Source organism: Anser cygnoides, chromosome 11 (genome assembly GCF_040182565.1).
Source record: "Anser cygnoides isolate HZ-2024a breed goose chromosome 11, Taihu_goose_T2T_genome, whole genome shotgun sequence".
NCBI lineage: Eukaryota > Metazoa > Chordata > Aves > Anseriformes > Anatidae > Anser > Anser cygnoides.
Window position 1 is genome coordinate 21298050 of NC_089883.1, and position 16675 is coordinate 21314724.

Genomic DNA, 16675 nt, shown 5'->3' on the forward strand with positions numbered 1-16675 from the left:
TTAGGTTGTGTCTACACTAAGCTCTTGAATGAGTGTGTAACTTGAGCATTAATATTGAGGTTACTTGGTTTGGGCTTATGTTTATGGTCCCAGGTTATCAAGGTTTCATTACTTACATGTCATTTGCAGTGTGTGATTTTTGATTTTTTGTTTCTTAGGGATTGCTCAAGTGCTTAAAATCACATGCCAGCTTAAATACCAACCTCCTGAGACCACAGCCATTTCCACTCAGGGGTTATTTGAACACCTTTTGAATCTTTCACTTTTCAAGCAAAAATTTCCTGTCCTTGGTGACTCTTTATTGTGTTTAAAAATTAATTTTAATAAAGCTTGAGCAAAAAATAGTTCATTGTTTTTGAGAATAAGGTGAAGCAAAAAGGTCACTTTTCCCATTAGAAAAATTGCATGTGACTGTTATCGAATAATTGAAAAGACACAGTGGTAAGGATAGGAAGCTGAAATTTGGCAGGAAGACAGGTGCTTGGGGAAAGAGGTGCCTTTAACTGTTCTGGTAAAAATGTATTTTGCTTTGCTGAGCACTTAGAAATCATTGTCCACTCACTCTTGGTAGTCCTTTAGCAGCAGCCATCTTTCTCTGCTGATGTTCCAACAGCAAATGGGCTCCACAGGTAGGGAGCAATGAGTCAATGGCTATGGGAAAGTACAACAAAGTTATGTACCAGAGGAAGCGAGTTGTGTGTCACTGCACCCACTTTTAATGCTACTTCAGGTCTCCCTTCCACTCTTAGCCTACTGTGGCATCAGACCTTACACTGTGTGATTTTGCACTACGTAACTATGTTCAGTATGTTGCTCTTGTTAAAAGGTATAAAATATTGTAGCGTGAAAGCCTCTTGTGATTTAAGCCGCTACAGTCCTAACAGACTGAACTTGAAAGTGCGCACAAAACAAAGACACCAGCTTCATGCCAACGACTTTCATTCTACATTGGTAAACTGTGAGGTAGCTCAGAACCACCGATATGGTTGCAAGCACTTCGTAGTCCAGTTAGTGCTTTTGTACTTGGTATATGAGATATTGAGGCCCAGGCTTTTAGAGCAGAGCTTATTATTGCAGCATGTGGAGCCAGCTGGTGCTCTGCTGGGAAGACTGCTGGTTTCTGCATCTTTTATTATCATAAAATACATACTGCAGTCAGAAACACCTCTGCCTGGACTAACTTCATTTATTTTTCTGGCCTCTTCCTCCTTGAAGTATATGAATATCCTGGGGAATGTGCACACACGGCAGCAAAGAAGGCTGTACGTGTGAGTAGCACTGGGCCGTCAGTCACACGGGCTGGTTCAGGTAGCGGCTGAGCCATGGGCCGGTAGTCGCACGGGTGCTGGGGAGGGTTTTCTCAGCTCTGTGATGCGCACCAGCCTCCGGAGGCAGCACGAGGCTCTCAGCCCGGTGGCCTCGGGGACTCTGGGGATGTGCTCTCTGCACATCCTCTGTGAAACGTGCTGCCAGCTGGTTTGTGTCTGTAACCTTACATGGGCCTGGCTGGAAAGGCCAAAGATGAAGAAAGGAGCACAGGCACTCGTACAGAGAATCTTATTGCTGTAGATTCAGTACAGTGAGAGTGCGAGGTGTGGGAGTTGTTGGGTCCCAGTGCAAGACAACACGAGCCCTTTCTGCTTGCAAATCAGCTTTCTCTGTAGCAATCTCCAGCAAACAAATAATTTGAATGTTTCTTTTTGTATTGTTTAGGAAATTGCATCATTTATTATGAAAATGGTGAAATGAGGAATTAACAGCTTTCTGCTAGATTTCTCTGCAGAAATGAGGAGGAACAGGCAGAGGGTTTCAGCAGTATTTCAGTCCCCCAGTGAACCTACATACTGTAGAGTTCACAAACAGATGAACAAATAGCGCTTTTCCACAGTGGAATACAATGTTTCTGGAACTGCAATAGCATATGAATTTAATATCTCCAAAAATAACATGTTTTCATTACTGGGTGGATATGAAAAATCTGGATTTTTCAGGAAGGGGCTGAGAGCATGAAAGAATATAAAAGAACAGGCTCAGAAGGAGGTTTGTAGACCTGCAGGCAGTTTCCTCTGGAGACTACCTCAGGTATCATTCCTGACAATAGTTGTAAATATGATATTAAATAGATGCCGGTTTGAACCCTGTCGAGGCTGATAAAGGTAAATATTTATTGTGATTTGGGTTGTTCACAGTCTTATCTGCAGCAGGCAACCCTCGGCCTCATGTGCCAAACATCTGGCTAAAGAGCCAGGTGCTCTGAGGGCTCCCAGAGCTCCTTGCTGGGGAAGGGCAGCAGAAAGCTAAGGAGAAGCTTTCCAAGGAAGCTCTCGCTGTGGCACCTGCGTAGCAGAGACGGGAGGGCTCCAGATCCCACTCAGCTTTCCACGGGACAAAATCAGAAGAGACAATTAGAGTCAGGCAAAACAGATGTGGTTACAGATGAGAAAAGTTTACAGCTTTAAACTCATTATTTTTTCTAACTATTCTGCAATCTCTTATCTCATCACTGACAGAAAATTGTTCAGTCATGGCATGCCAGATGAGATTAGTAATCCAGTTCTGAAGTTGCTTGAGCAAGGACTTGCCACATCATCTAGGGAAAAAAAATGTGCCATTTGTATTTTTATCATAGATTTTTGCACATTTCTGATTTTCAAATTATTGTTCCCCTCCCTGAATTAATATGAAGAAATCATGACTAGTAATGTTGTCCAAAACTACTGACCTACCAGACAGGCACTATTTTAAAAGTCCTGTGGACTTAAAACTGCATCTCCACAGCATCTTGAGGGAAGCTGTAAACCAGCCTTTTGCCCATGTGTATCAGTGCTGTTACAAGGCAGAGTATTTGCAGGCATCTGCTATTAATGTACTTCTACAGTTTGGGCATAAAACTCAAATAATGCCTCTGTGTTGTGGGTTTGAGACTTTTCCTCAGAAGCTGTTTTGATACCACTTGTATTTTGAAGGGATTCCCTCTGAAAGATTTATTTTTTCAGCATTTATACTGTAAGTCAATATTTATTCCGCGGTGCTCTGAAGTATGTTGGTATATACAGATTTTTCTCATTTGTATTTCTTATTAGTGTTGGAAGTGCAGTGAGTAGTGAGTGGGGCAGACTAGGAATCATTAGATTTAGGGAGTCTTCAATATTCAGACCCCTGAATAAACAGCTGCACTCTTCAGCAGATTATTATAATAATAAATACAGTTTTATGGAACATCTGTGCCCAAAGGCCTCTTCAAAAGCACATTTAAAATGTTAGCATATTGCAATCTCTTCTGCTTCTCATCACATTGCTTTAGCTGGATTGGGAAAGAACTGCCCACAAACCAGGCCTGCCAAGATGTCACAGTGATCTGAATTTACAGGGAAAATGGTAAGGTAAGAGAATAATGGGTGAAACATATGATTACAAAAAAAAATCTTGGTTTCCTCATAAACAGCACTTTATCAATGTCAACTGTCCAACAATGTTGTTAACGCAGGCTTAGGTTTGCCCTGTGATGCCCTCGCCTTGCTGAGACCAGGACAGCTGGCTGGAGGGACATCAGGGCGAGGGAACTGAGCTTTCCCTTCTCCTTGGCATTTCTGAGACTGTCTGCAATATTGCAGTTAGTTTGGGGATGCCTAAATACATGAGTCCAGTGGAAGGCTGCTGAGGTGGTTGGGCTGGAGTAGTATGGGGGAGGTAGGTTTGTTTAACCTGGAGAAGAGAAGGCTCAGGGAGATATAATCAGTCTTTCACTGTCTAAAGAAGGGGGTTACAAAAAAGATGGAGACAGATTTGTAGGAGCTCACAGTGAAAGGACAAGAAGCTATCAACACAAGTTGCAGTAAGAGAAATATTAGCTGGAGGTAAGGAAATAATTTTTCAACGTGAGAGCACCACAGCAGGGAACAGGCTGCCCAGAGAGGCTCTAGGACCTCCATGCTTGGAGGTTTTTACAATATTGCAGGACAAATCCTGGAGAAACATGATCCAACTTTGAAGTTAGACTTGCTTTGAACAAGCAAGAACTAAATGATCTGCAGAGGTCCTTTCTAGCCCCAATTTTTCTGTTTTCTGTGATTCAATTCAGCTGAGGTACAGACTGCCCTCAGCTGTATGCCCTCTGACATTCCCTAAAGTAGCAGGAGTCTGCACAAATGGGTCAGTAAATGAAGTGTCAAAAAAGTACAGAGGGAACCAGTATGAACAACCACCACTGCATACGTTGTCTTGAATGCCTGCATTATCTGCACATGCTCCAGGGCTTTGCACAGCTAGCTGGCAGCTGTGTGAGCAGAATATGAAGAGTGAGGTATACGTGCCTTGAAGGAATATGCTGCAGGGTTGAGCCCATGGTGTCAGTGGAGGTGAACAGGATTTTCTTCACCCAACTAAGGGCATGTTGGAGAATGGTTTCTCTTGGGCTTAGTGAAGGCAAAGGTGGAAGGCAGGGTGAGACTGATGAGAGGATAACCTTCTGCGAGTCTAGGACGATGTGAAGGGAGCAGGCTTGGCATCTGAGCGTAGGTAGTTCCTGTTTACTACCTGCAGCTGAGACCTTAGTTTTGGCTTGGTAAAGAGATGTTAGACTTTATTCTACGATACTCAAGGGGTCTGACTGTTGTGATACAGTTTTAGGTAACTGGAAACGCTTAAGAAATCTCATGAATTAAGAATTCTAATTCTTTATTGTCTCATGTCCAAGATTTAAATTTAGAAGTACATGATACTTGGTGACAGCTTATGGCACACTGGTACAACTCACTCTGTTGTAATGATGATTAGGTGTAGTAAATATAGAAGGTATGGGAGGGTACTTCAAATCCATCAGACATGGCTGTCTTTATTGATAGCGCTACTGTAGATGAAACTCTTAACAGTTGTACCATGCTTCAGACTGTACTTGTGCAGCTTTCTTTTATGTATATAGGGAGGTAAATATTTGGTTTTATCTGAGATCTTGCTGTGGATAACAAATTCTCAACTAATAGGTTTGAATCTCAGCTTATAAAAATATTTTATGGCAAAAATACTTTGGAATACTGCAACTTATCAAACTTTTTATAGCAACATTTAGTGACTTTTCATCACTATTTTTGTGCTATACCCATGTTAATAATATAATCATAGCAAGCTTAACATCTTATCGCTTAGAATAAACCATACCAACTATCATGCTAGAAACTGAGAATTAAAGAAGAATGCATGTCATAAAGGGGGATTTTCCAGAAATCAGTTTTAACTGACAGTAGAGGATGTCATCTGCTTTCAAACATCATGTCCAAAAATGAAGTATAACTTCAAAATATTTTGAAATTGTCATTCATAAAATAGAATATTCCTGAGCAGGAATGAAAAGTGTGCCTATAATGCATGATGCATTTGCCCAAGCTGGTATCAAGCTATACAGATAGAAAGTAAACCCAAAAGGGGCTCTAAACCCAGGCATGGATCTGTTCCACTGCTGAATACATGCCCTAAGCTGCCATAATACTACTGTTGGACATGGCTGTACCCTAAGTGATTTTTTACGTGGTTTGTTACATTAAGACCAGTTTGTGTCAGGAAAAATAAAGATAAATATACTATGATAGTGCATCTACTTTACCAATATTTTTTATCAAGTGAGTGATGTTGGTTTTAATCAAAATACACATGATTTGTGGAGTCTCTGGGATAAAAAAGGGTTGTTATAATTAAGACTGGATGGTCCAGTCTCCATCAGCTTACAGATCCCAGCTCATTGTAACACTATACCTTGTAATTTCACTTAAATAAATGTGTAAGGCTCTAATTCTGGTCTGGTAGCCTTTGACACTGGCATTGCACTAGGATAAATAGCTGCAGTAGTAGCCAGGGGCAGGGGGGTGATGAATTAGTCTCCCAGTATTTTTTGATGGACTGGAGCTATATAAGGCCATTAAATCAGTTAGCTCAAAAGCCTCTAAATCACTGAAACATACTTTACTTTAGAACATAGCTATGTGAAACTATTGCTTATTTTTTTTAGTGTTTGCTTAACTACTTCATCCAGCAACTCCCCAAGAAAGTAATCACAATGTGATACGCACAGGAAGGAGGTAAAACACTGCTTTCATAATCACAGCAGAGAAGAGCTGAAACATCTAAAAGTATCACTCTATGAAAGCCTTTTTTTTTTTTTTTTTTGCACAGCACTTTGCATGTGGCAGTCTGGGTTTTAGGAAGCAATGTTGTACCTTTCACTTCTGCAGGATACAGTATTTTCAGGTATTCAGATGAAAGCAAACAGGGTCTGAGGATCTGCTGTCTCACTTACAAAATCAACCAGAGACACGTAGATAAGCTTTTGCTTAAAAATGAAGGCACGGCTGCTGCCTCATTAAGGGTAGCTAGTATAAGCGCTGCATTAACTGAGTAATGCACAGCAGAATGCCAAATGCAGTCTAATCAGAGTGGATTCCAATTTATGGAAGAGATGAGCCAGCGACTTGAGGTTGCCCTCATCAAACAGTGCTGATATTGTCATTAAATCTTATTTATTCATCACTGACATTAAATTATAATCTGAACTGGGTTGTTTTCTCTGTTTTTGTGAAGGGAATCAGATATGGTTTGAATGTACTTACCAGTTTTAAAGTCAATTCTTTGCTGAAAACTGAGCTTATGAACCTCTGATCATAAAAGGAAAAGCTCTAGGAACTAGTGAAGGCTTCTACTTGAACTGCACAGTAAATGCCCCATGTTGCAATTAACACAAGGTACATGTATGCATGTACCCATGGTGTACGTACATTAATGAGTATGAATGAAAGGGAAGGTCTGTAGCAGAATGCTGGAAAGGACCAGAAATCTGACACCCATCTCAGACTTTATTTTTGTCCTGGTGTAGTATTACCCGTCACCCAAATTTGCCAGCTCATAAATGGTCCCTGTAGCCACGGATATTGAGAGCACAGAATACCTCCTAATGGGTCACGACAGGCTGTCAGTTTTCCAGTAGGAAAACTTGATTAATCTCTTTTTACATGGCACATTATGTTTGCATTAGCATGAGCTGTTAGGCAGGCTCTGTTGTTATTGCCCTCTTGAGCTATTAGTCAATGATCTATTTAGCGCATCTCAGATGCAAACTTTTACTGTTTGAGCTTTACCTTTCATTGAAAAGGTCATGAGTTCATTTCCCAGCGAGAATGACTTTTCAACCCACTTACCTGAAATACAGTGTTGCCATTTTTAGCTGCACTGCCATGTTCATTCCACCAGAGAGAAAAACATCTTGGAAAAGCACTTAGAAATAAAACAAAGAGCTGACCTTATCATATTCTGCTTTGTAAGAGCTTACCTGGTATCTGTGTAAATGGTCCCCAATACCCACAGATATTGAGAGCACAGAATACCTCCTAATGGGTCACGACAGGCTGTCAGGTTTCCAGTAGGATGCTAATTGATTATACAGCTTTCAGACGCACAATATGTTCATCCAGAGCCCAGCATTCTACATTTCTGCGCTGAACACTTTTCAGCTTCACCGTGCTAGGTTTTTATGGTTTCAGAGTGAGAAAACAGAAGGAAGGGTATTTTAAAGGTTTTAAAGAGTACATATTATTTGAACCTAAATTACGTGTTTTTACAGTCAGCTGCCGTGAAACTAATTATAAGGAGTCTATAGCATTCAGTTCTGCTTCTTTAAACATGCAAATAGCTCCCTTGTCATTATTATGGTTCAATGAATAAGAACAGGGGTAAGGAGGGAGTTTAGCTGTTGATTTTTGTGGGGCAGAAGCTTCACTATAGAACTCTCACTATTTGGGCTTGGACGGAAATTGTGTAAGACCATGACAGTAATTATTGTCATCTCTGCTACTTCAGCAATGTTTAAACCTGGGCTTCAGGTTCCTTAATTGCAAAATGGGGATGGTGATCTATACATCCCGCTGAGGAGGGGTTAGGAAAGGTGGGTGACTTTTGCATAAGTGCAAGTGGTTACTCCTCGAGTGAGCAAGGTGAGCAGGATACTTAATTATGCAACATGAAATGGCAGGCTGTTGTATTCTCTGACTAGCTATTTCCTATTAGTGTGGTGCCAATGCTATCTCTTGCCGTGTACAATCAAAAGATGCTGCAAATTAAATACAATCATCGTAACAGCCACAATTAACTGCATTCAATTTGCATGCTTTTCTGAGAATTTCTTCTGGGGATTTTTATTTTCAGCAGCACCTAACTTTATCATTAACTCCAGAAACCTGGCATAGACCAGAGTGAATGCAAAATGATTGCTGGTCTATAATAGCGGAGCAGGCAATGGGAACTAAAGCCTCTCCCTGGCTGGGATCCCACATCGCAGGTCTGCTCCCTCAGCTGACCCCTTGCATTTTTCAAGTGTTGGGTTTTCCAGTGTGAATTGGTTCAAACCAGAATGGGAATTACTGACCCAGCAATACCCTTTATTGGTAATGAATTGAGAAGCTTTGGATGCACTACAGAGAGAACTGGCACTGCAAAATGTTCTGGTTTGCCTGCCTGGAGAAAGCCTTTCACAAAAAAAGGAACATGTTTAAAAATCTATCTCATGAACTACATATTTGTAGTGTTGACTGTCACATTTCTTATAGCACTGTGGCACCCACGTTTCCTCCATCAGGAGCTACAGAGACTGCCTTTGCACAGGGAGGCACAGAGAAGCGCTCCCCAGCAGCCCTCCTGGTGCAGGGCCCCTTGGTACCGAGCTGCACCAGCCCCGGCAGCTGCCTGGTGCATCTGCTTGCAGGCTGAGGGCTGAGCAGCTTGTCCTAGAAGTTAAGGACTTGCAGCTGGCTTCTTGATGGCTAACTACCAAAGTATATGAGCACAGCGTGAGTCCTGATTTGAAATAGAATAGACATATGTAGTATACCCACACTTACGGACTAGATTGCTTAGTGACCATGTTTTCTGTGGATGTGACTAAAGGAAAGTGAAAGCCCTGTGATAAACAAACAGTACAGAACAATAGTTAAACCTGAATAATAAGACCACATGGTGTCTCTTTGAATCCGTATTACTAGGTGTTCTGAGCTTTGTCTTTTGCGTCTGTTTATGTCGGGTCTGAGCTATTGCCTGAAGAAAGCCTGATGTGACATGACACCTGGTAATGCACTCTGAAAGGGACCCTGATTTTTTGAATGTGTTACAGTTGGAGATTATTAATTGCAATGCTTAGCTGCTATATTGTTTTGCTGCTAGTCACAGCTGTAACAAAAGCACCCGAGATTTTATGGCTAGTGCAGTTCAGCTTTAAATTTATACATTCTATAAATGCCATAATGTTGTTATTTTAATCTGTAAATCAGGTTTGTCAAGAGCTATCCATTAAAATGGCTCCTGTGCCCAATATAAATCCTAGCAGCCCCAGTTTCGGTGGATAAGTGTTGATTTTAAAAGGACTCTTATGCCCTGAGCTCATCATACTCCTGACTGCCACAGAGCAGCCATGCTATGGAAGATCAAGGGGGAAAAATATTTCAGTTAGAAATACAAAGTGTAGCTAGTGTAAGCACTGCAGAGAAGTTGAGGATGCTTCATCCTTTGAAGTGTTAAAGGTCAGGTTGGATGGGGCCTTGGGCAACCTGATCTAGTGACAGATGTCACTGCCCATGGCAGAGGTGTTGGACTTAGATGATCTTTAAAGGCCCCTTCCAACCCAAACCATTCTACAATTTCTATGATTTTAGCAAAACATTTGCTCTTGGCAGGCATTGAAACTTAGGTGGATTTTCAGTTCTGCCTCTCCCCAGAAGTTAGACATCAGTGGGTTCTGGGGAAGCAGAAACAGGCACAACTGGTGGGACAAGACCAGGCAGTTCTGGGCTATTGCATGAAACTCCTTGGGCTCCTCCACAAGAAACTGTGAGGCTGGGGACGTGCCATGGGCACCACCACGCTGGCCAGTTGCACCACAGCTCCATTCTGAAAGGTCTAAGCAGAGCCTGAGCCCAGAGAAATGAGCTTTATTCTCCGGCTGGCAACAGTGCCTCAACATTGCACTAGCAGTGGTGTGAAGCCTCCAGACCAGAGCTGGCCTGAGCACAGCCAGTCCCAGCCCTGCAGAGTGGAATATTGGGAAACAAAGCTTGGTGTAACTTTCCCTCAGTTTCCCAAGTTGTATGTGGCCTTAGTTACTAGGGAAAAGTTCCACTCAGCCTGATTGTTTCCTTCCTTAGAAGGACAAAGAAGGTGTTCTGCAGTTGCTGATGAATGTTGCTCTGGTCACAGCTGAATATAGTAGGACACTATTCATTTGAGAAGTGAAGCCAATCCTGTTATTTAGGACACGGACCCTTCATCACTCAGGCTCAAGGAAGTTTTCCCAGACCTTGATTCCTATCCCAGAGGTGCCCACAAAGCAGGGGCAGCACCAGCATAGGACCCCTGGCAGGGGCTGCCGCTCGCACCCTCAGTGCTGGGCATGGGACCCTCTTCCCTCCTTCAGGCCTCAGCAGGTATTTTCCACACAGGCACAGTTTCCCTGGATAATGACAGCAGCAGCTATTTCTTTCTATATCCTTTCATCTGTATTCCCATTTAGATATAGTTTCAGCAGCTTCAAATGCAAGAGTAGCATCTTTGGGGTAGCCTGTTCCTGGGAAGGAAACGAAACCTGTTCCTAACGCAGGACAGATTTTAGGTGTTTCAACCAGAAAAGAACTCAAGTTACCTCTTTGCAACTTATGGTGAAAAATAGAAATCTGCGCATTTGCAATAGTCGGCATTTGGAAAGGTTCTGATAATAAGATATGGTGGTAATAAAACAGATTGTGCCCTCTCCGTGCACCCAGCTCTCAAATGCTCTATGATTGTTCTGCCTTCTGATGTCAGCATTCTTTAACCTCGAAATCTTTCTGCTCCACGCAGATTACAGGGGAAGATGTAAGAAATGGTAGATACAGTAGTAACTCTGTTTTGCACGGTAATCTCTCCTTGGATGTTTGAGTAAGAAACATGCAGATCCATTGTGTGGCAGTTAGAGAAAAAATGTTGAATGGGCACGTGTGGTGTTTGGCCAGAGAAGAGCGAGTGAAAGAGTGTAAGTGCCAAAAACCCAAACGTGTGCATGCTGGCTGGCAGCATGAGGAGGCCGGGAACCTGCACTGCCCTGCTCTGCAGTCGGAACCATCACGTCTTGTTCCCTTTGACTTAAGTACAATTAACAAGAGCAAAGTTTGGCCTCTGAACTGCAGAAATCCATGTGTGGTAGACTTTTTAAAAACCTTCTCAGATCTGTATTTGTGGATAATTTTGATATTTTAACACTGTATATTTCTGTGCTCCATTACTGGAAGATCTGTCTGACCTTAGCCCTCTAATTGTGCAGTAATTAGCATCTAAATACCATGCAGAACTCCCTGCAAATCAACCAATTGGAATATTAATTCTTAATCTAAATATATCCTTAAAAGTTGTACAAGTGCAAAGTCAGTATTTTCTGCCTTTTTTCTGCATCTGGTGTTTCCGTGCTGTGAAGTGGTTTGTATAGGCAAAGGAAAGCACCTCTGAAAGGGAACGTGAGATGTGATGCCTCCCCCTGCTCCCATGGGTTTAGGCCCAGAGCCCCAAATAGTGTTATTCTGTATGTGCGCTCCAAGCAAGAAAATCAAAATGTGCATCATGTCAGATCTTAGATTCCATTATTATTGACCATAACCATATGGCATAGCACAAGTCTTTTTTGATTTAGTAAAACAGCATTGGGGTAGCGATACATTTTATCTAGACAGCTTTGTGACAAGTTATAGTTGTGAGTACTAATCTCCCAGGACATATCCAAGTAATGAATAATTAAAACTAGGACTCATCATCTTCCAGACCACGGAAAGGTTGGCATGTCCTTCCCACTGCTTACCCAAGAGCAAGAGGAGTTCTTACCTGGTGGATGGCCTGGCTCTTTGTGTGGTCTGGATTCAAAGAATACCACGTCTGCTTTGTTTTAGAACTGCAAAGGCAAAGTTTAATCTAATAATGTTATGAGCAGAGAATTTTAATTCTGCATTTTAGTTTTGATTTTTAAAATGAGAGACTTTTCAACCATTCAGACTAAAACTCTCAAAGATATTGGAAAAGCAAGGACATGGGGATAAAAAAATTAACCACAAAGGTGAGTCAGCCTTAAAACAGACAGTGCCTAAGAGAATTTTCCTCATTGAACATAAGGTTACTCTAAAACCTACAACTGAAAATTCAGAGGAAATGCCACAAAAGTCAAGCTGTAAATAAGAATATTCTCTTCTATTTCAGGCACACATTGCTATTCTATCAGGAGACACAGCTAACGTTCATTACCGTTTATGTAAACCCATCCCACCCCTCAAAACAGAAATGTGCAAATAAATACATTGATCCATATGTACATTATGATAATCAGCAAGGTTTGGGAACTTTGGTCACTTTAATGATGTGGTTGTATTTAACACACAAGACTGAGAGCTTTATGTCTTCAGTAGCAAAACATGAAATACTATGTGAATTAGGAAAAATCCAATAACAAACAGCAGGATGCGCCGTGCATACACATCACTGTTGTGGTTATGAGCAAATACAAGACTGTACATGATTAACCACAATTTATTCTTACTATAAACTCAGCAGACAGATGCAGAAGACATACTATAATTGCATACACATTTCCTCCCAGAGCTCAGAACCAATAAAAATAAGGTAATTTCTTATAACTTAAGACACATTCCTTACTGTTTTTAAATAAATAATAAGGTTTTAACAGGCTTGTATTGTTTTTCTTTTTCAGTTTTTGAAATAAACTGTGTTGTGAATGTTGATATGCAATGAATTAGAAACAATATTACCTACAGGGACACTGGTATTGTTTATTGAGAAAGATACTCTGGACTAAATTTATCAACCCATTTTTTATTTTATGAAGTCTCAGCTATCTTAACACATTCCGGTTTATCTAGTATTCAGAGTTCTGACGTTAAATGTTTTTGTTGTTGTTGTTTTTTGCATCACATTTTGCCATCTCCAGAAAGGATATTTTCAATTGCACAAAGTGTCTTTAAATAAAGACAAAACAAATATCCAAGCCAAATACCCAGCCTCCAGAGCTCAGAAAGTGGATACGAATTTTGAGAGTAATTAAAACTACAGAAACATCAATTGTCTCAGTGTTATTTTAAACTAAACATTTCTATACAGAGTCAAAAAGTGTAATAAGAATATATCTAAATATACAGTTAATTGCATCAAAATAGCACATCCATCTGTGAGCTTTGTTCTAAGCTTGCTGAGTGAGTTGAAAATATGGAATGTGATCTGCAAACCAAGCAAGTTACTAAGTAGCTGAGGAAAACTTATCTAAAGTTGTGTGCTAAATTTCCCCTTGCGGTTCTCATTGCAGCCCTAACGAAGCAATTCCAGGACAGTCTCAACAAAACCAACCTCTACCGTGTGTCATTACTTGAACTTGACGCTCTTCCCTCTGCTGCCAGGCATTCAATTTCCCCGCAGATTTTGTCCCCTCGTTAAGGTAAGCACTCTTGAATATTCATTACCTTGAGCCAGTGTAGCCGAGAAACTTTCCTCGGCGGTACCTGCCTTGCTGTGCCAGAAAGGCTCTTCTTCGGGAGTGAGCCTTCTGGAGTCCACAAGTTGCCTTTGTCGTTTGTGTTTGGGAGCTGGGAATCCAAACAAATAAAACACAACGTAGTTGCTGAATACTCAGATCTTTAGCTGGAGAAGGCCAGTTTTTATCTTTGGTTTTCCAGTCTGATTAATCCTTTCATAAAACTGAAAGCTGCTAACCTCTGTAGCTGTATCACATGGCAGCTGCTGGAGGGGGGATAGAACAGGTTGCCTCTGCAGATCACTGTAATGTTATATTTTAATTATAGGTTGCAGTGCACTTCAGACACTCCAGCAGGACTGCCTAATTAACAAGGTTGTTCAGCTTTCACATAGTATCAATCAACTAGTTGCTGAAAATGTCTTGATCTCGTTTTCTAAGATTAAAGTATAAACGAAGGACACTTTGCTCCATTGTTACTAAACTAAGGCAGTACCATCTGGTTTGCAAATGTGATATTAAAATCTCTGGAAGTGTCTGAGGCCCCAGCTCAACAGCGCACTAAGCACAAGCTTACCTTTGAGTATGTAAGTGGAGCCATTTATTTCAAGGGAATCACATGCATAAGGTTGAATGTAAGCTTAAGCATTTTCTTTTAGTCGGAATTTCATTGACTCATTTTGAAATACAAAACCGAACTTTTCAAAATAGACAATAAGGAGCTAACCTATTTGTAACATTGGGGAAATCATAGCTTAAACAGTAGCTGAAATAAATTGAATATTCCCAATAGCGTGTATTATACAAAGCTCAGTAATACTGCCTGATAAGATAATGCCATTTTAATTCAAGAATCTTCCACAGTGTTTTATATTTAGATTCAAACTGTTAAATAAAAGTAATTGCAAGATATACACAGAAAAAAAAGAGTGAAAGAAAATGGTTATAATTAGAAAACATTTTTATCCAGAATTTGATAATCAAACATTTACTTTTAATATCTATTTGAAAAAGTGAAGCTGTGTTTACGATTGGTACTATACGAATGTTTGAGTGATGTTTCAAGGAGGTTCAGACTAGGTTTGAACTGAACTAGAAAACTTTTCTCTTGCTTCTCCCTTTCCCATTTGCTACACTCTTTGGAATGCAGTTTCTGGGAAAATTCTTACTTGTGAAACAAACAAATATATTACTTCCCCCAGGTTTGGGAACAGTTTGTAGATTTGCCACTAGCCCCAGGAGGCAGTACGCTGGTCCTGAGGATACATGGTGGTGCAGGAAATCAGTTCACGATGCTCAGTTGCTGTAAAGGGAAGTTAACATGTGCCTGCCCTTCTGTTGGTACGGGTCTGCCTCCGCACTGCAGCTTGCTGAGTCAACGCCTCGCCTGCTCTGCCCCAGCCGCTGCTCCTTACCATGTGGGCCCAGAGAGGAGTTGCAGAGGCAGTGGCAAGAGCAGCAGCCTCCTGTAGGGCCCGTCTTTCTTCCCACTGCAAAGCATGGCATGGATAGCACATGCAGCGGAGACAGATGGTGCTTGCTTTCTCTGCGGTGCCATCACTTGGCACTTGCAGAGGAGAATGTGATGGCTGCTTGAATGCAAAACTGTGGATTTAAATACTAGAAACTCAAATTCACCCCTCTGAAAAGAGCAGGAGCAAGACCTCTTCCCCCGCTAACATACCACTTCAGTTCTGTTGTGATGGCATATGTGAGCTTAAGTGGTGCTCAGGGACAGATTTTACTCATAAAATCATAAATGGATTTCATTAAACCTATGTGGTCTCTAATATATCAGACATAGTTGAGCCTCGGAAGTTTAAAAAAAAAAAAAAGAAGAAGAAGAAAGAAAAGAAGAGAAAAAGATATATTGGTTCTTTCCCCTCTTCCCCAAGTATGAATCATTGATATTTATAAATAAACACTGGAAAATATCAAAATTAGAGTAAGAGCAGCATAAAACCAAGGTAGTGACCTTGCTGGGAAACAGAAGAAATTAATGTATTTATATTGGTGTGCATTCAAATCAGGAACAACATTTTTAAACCTAATTAGAGAAATACATAACCTTCCTCTTTGGAGCCCTCAAGAAAAGCCAGCACAAGTGTCCATGACCACAGAAGGCTGAGTATTCAGTGAAGCAGAATAAAATACTGTCTTTACTAGTTTTGGTAGTTTTGAAAATGTTTCAGCATCCTTTTACCTTGAAACATACTCCTTTTCCTTTAAGTTGTATTCATCGTTGATGTGTTGTAAGCTTAAATTAAAGGACAAATCCATGTAGTTTCCTCATTCTTTGTCCTTATTCTTTGAACAAGCTCTTACAGGCATAGTGTATGCATCCATTTTACATTGGACTTAAAAAAAAAAAATTAGTTATTCCTATGGTTTTGAAAGGATAGTTTTTTCTTATAAGTGCTGGTATTTTATTAACATTCTGCAAACGAATATCAGAGCAAGAGCTCTGTTTACAGTTGTAATGTGCTGAATATCTAGTAACTATTTAGGTTAAAAAAAACTTTAGTGTTTTTATAGTGTGGTTATCTTGAAAAGCCATGTAGTGGTAAAGCTTTGTGGATTAATTCCTTTGAATCAGCAAAACTGCTTCAGATTAACAATTCTTTTAGCTGGTGGCATGTTTTTTTATTCTATATAATAACAAACACAATTAGCACAGAGGTACTATGCTCTCCGTAACCTGTTTGTAATTGGGAGAATCTGCAGTATGTATTCTACAGTCCAGCTCACACTGAAGATTGAAATGTAATTACAGTACAGGCAATCTCATCTCTAGTAATTACAGTTGTTGCCATCGATCCAATTAACCAGGATAACTAACTCCTCTGAGCCAGAGTTGACAAAGCTTTCTGGCTAAACCGAGATTGCTGTAAGAGTTTTGTTGGGTTTTTGAGACTTTTCGATTGCCAAAACACCAGTGCTTGAAAAAATAGATAACAAATATTGTGAATTATGGCTTAGGAAACCAAAAGCAAAACCTGCTTTCACTTCTTGCTCAGGACTGAAACTTGTAACTGCGACTTACACGGCAAACAGCAAAAATGCAAAACAACCCTGACATAAATGAAAAGGACATAGAAAGGGGCAGGCCTGCTTCTTGATGTATGGATCAGGGATACGCTTGGTTCT

General features: G+C 40.7%; 1 protein-coding gene across 2 annotated transcripts in view; it reads left to right on the top strand.

Annotated features, from left to right (window-relative positions):
* The window catches only part of SEMA6D (semaphorin 6D), a 261006-nt gene that overhangs the window by 177043 nt on the left and 67288 nt on the right, over window positions 1-16675 (top strand). For both annotated transcript variants that reach the window (XM_013177265.3, XM_013177267.3), the window contains exon 3: window positions 13364-13492. The gene's annotated coding sequence lies outside the window, so the exon portion shown is untranslated. The remainder of the gene's footprint in view (window positions 1-13363; window positions 13493-16675) is intronic.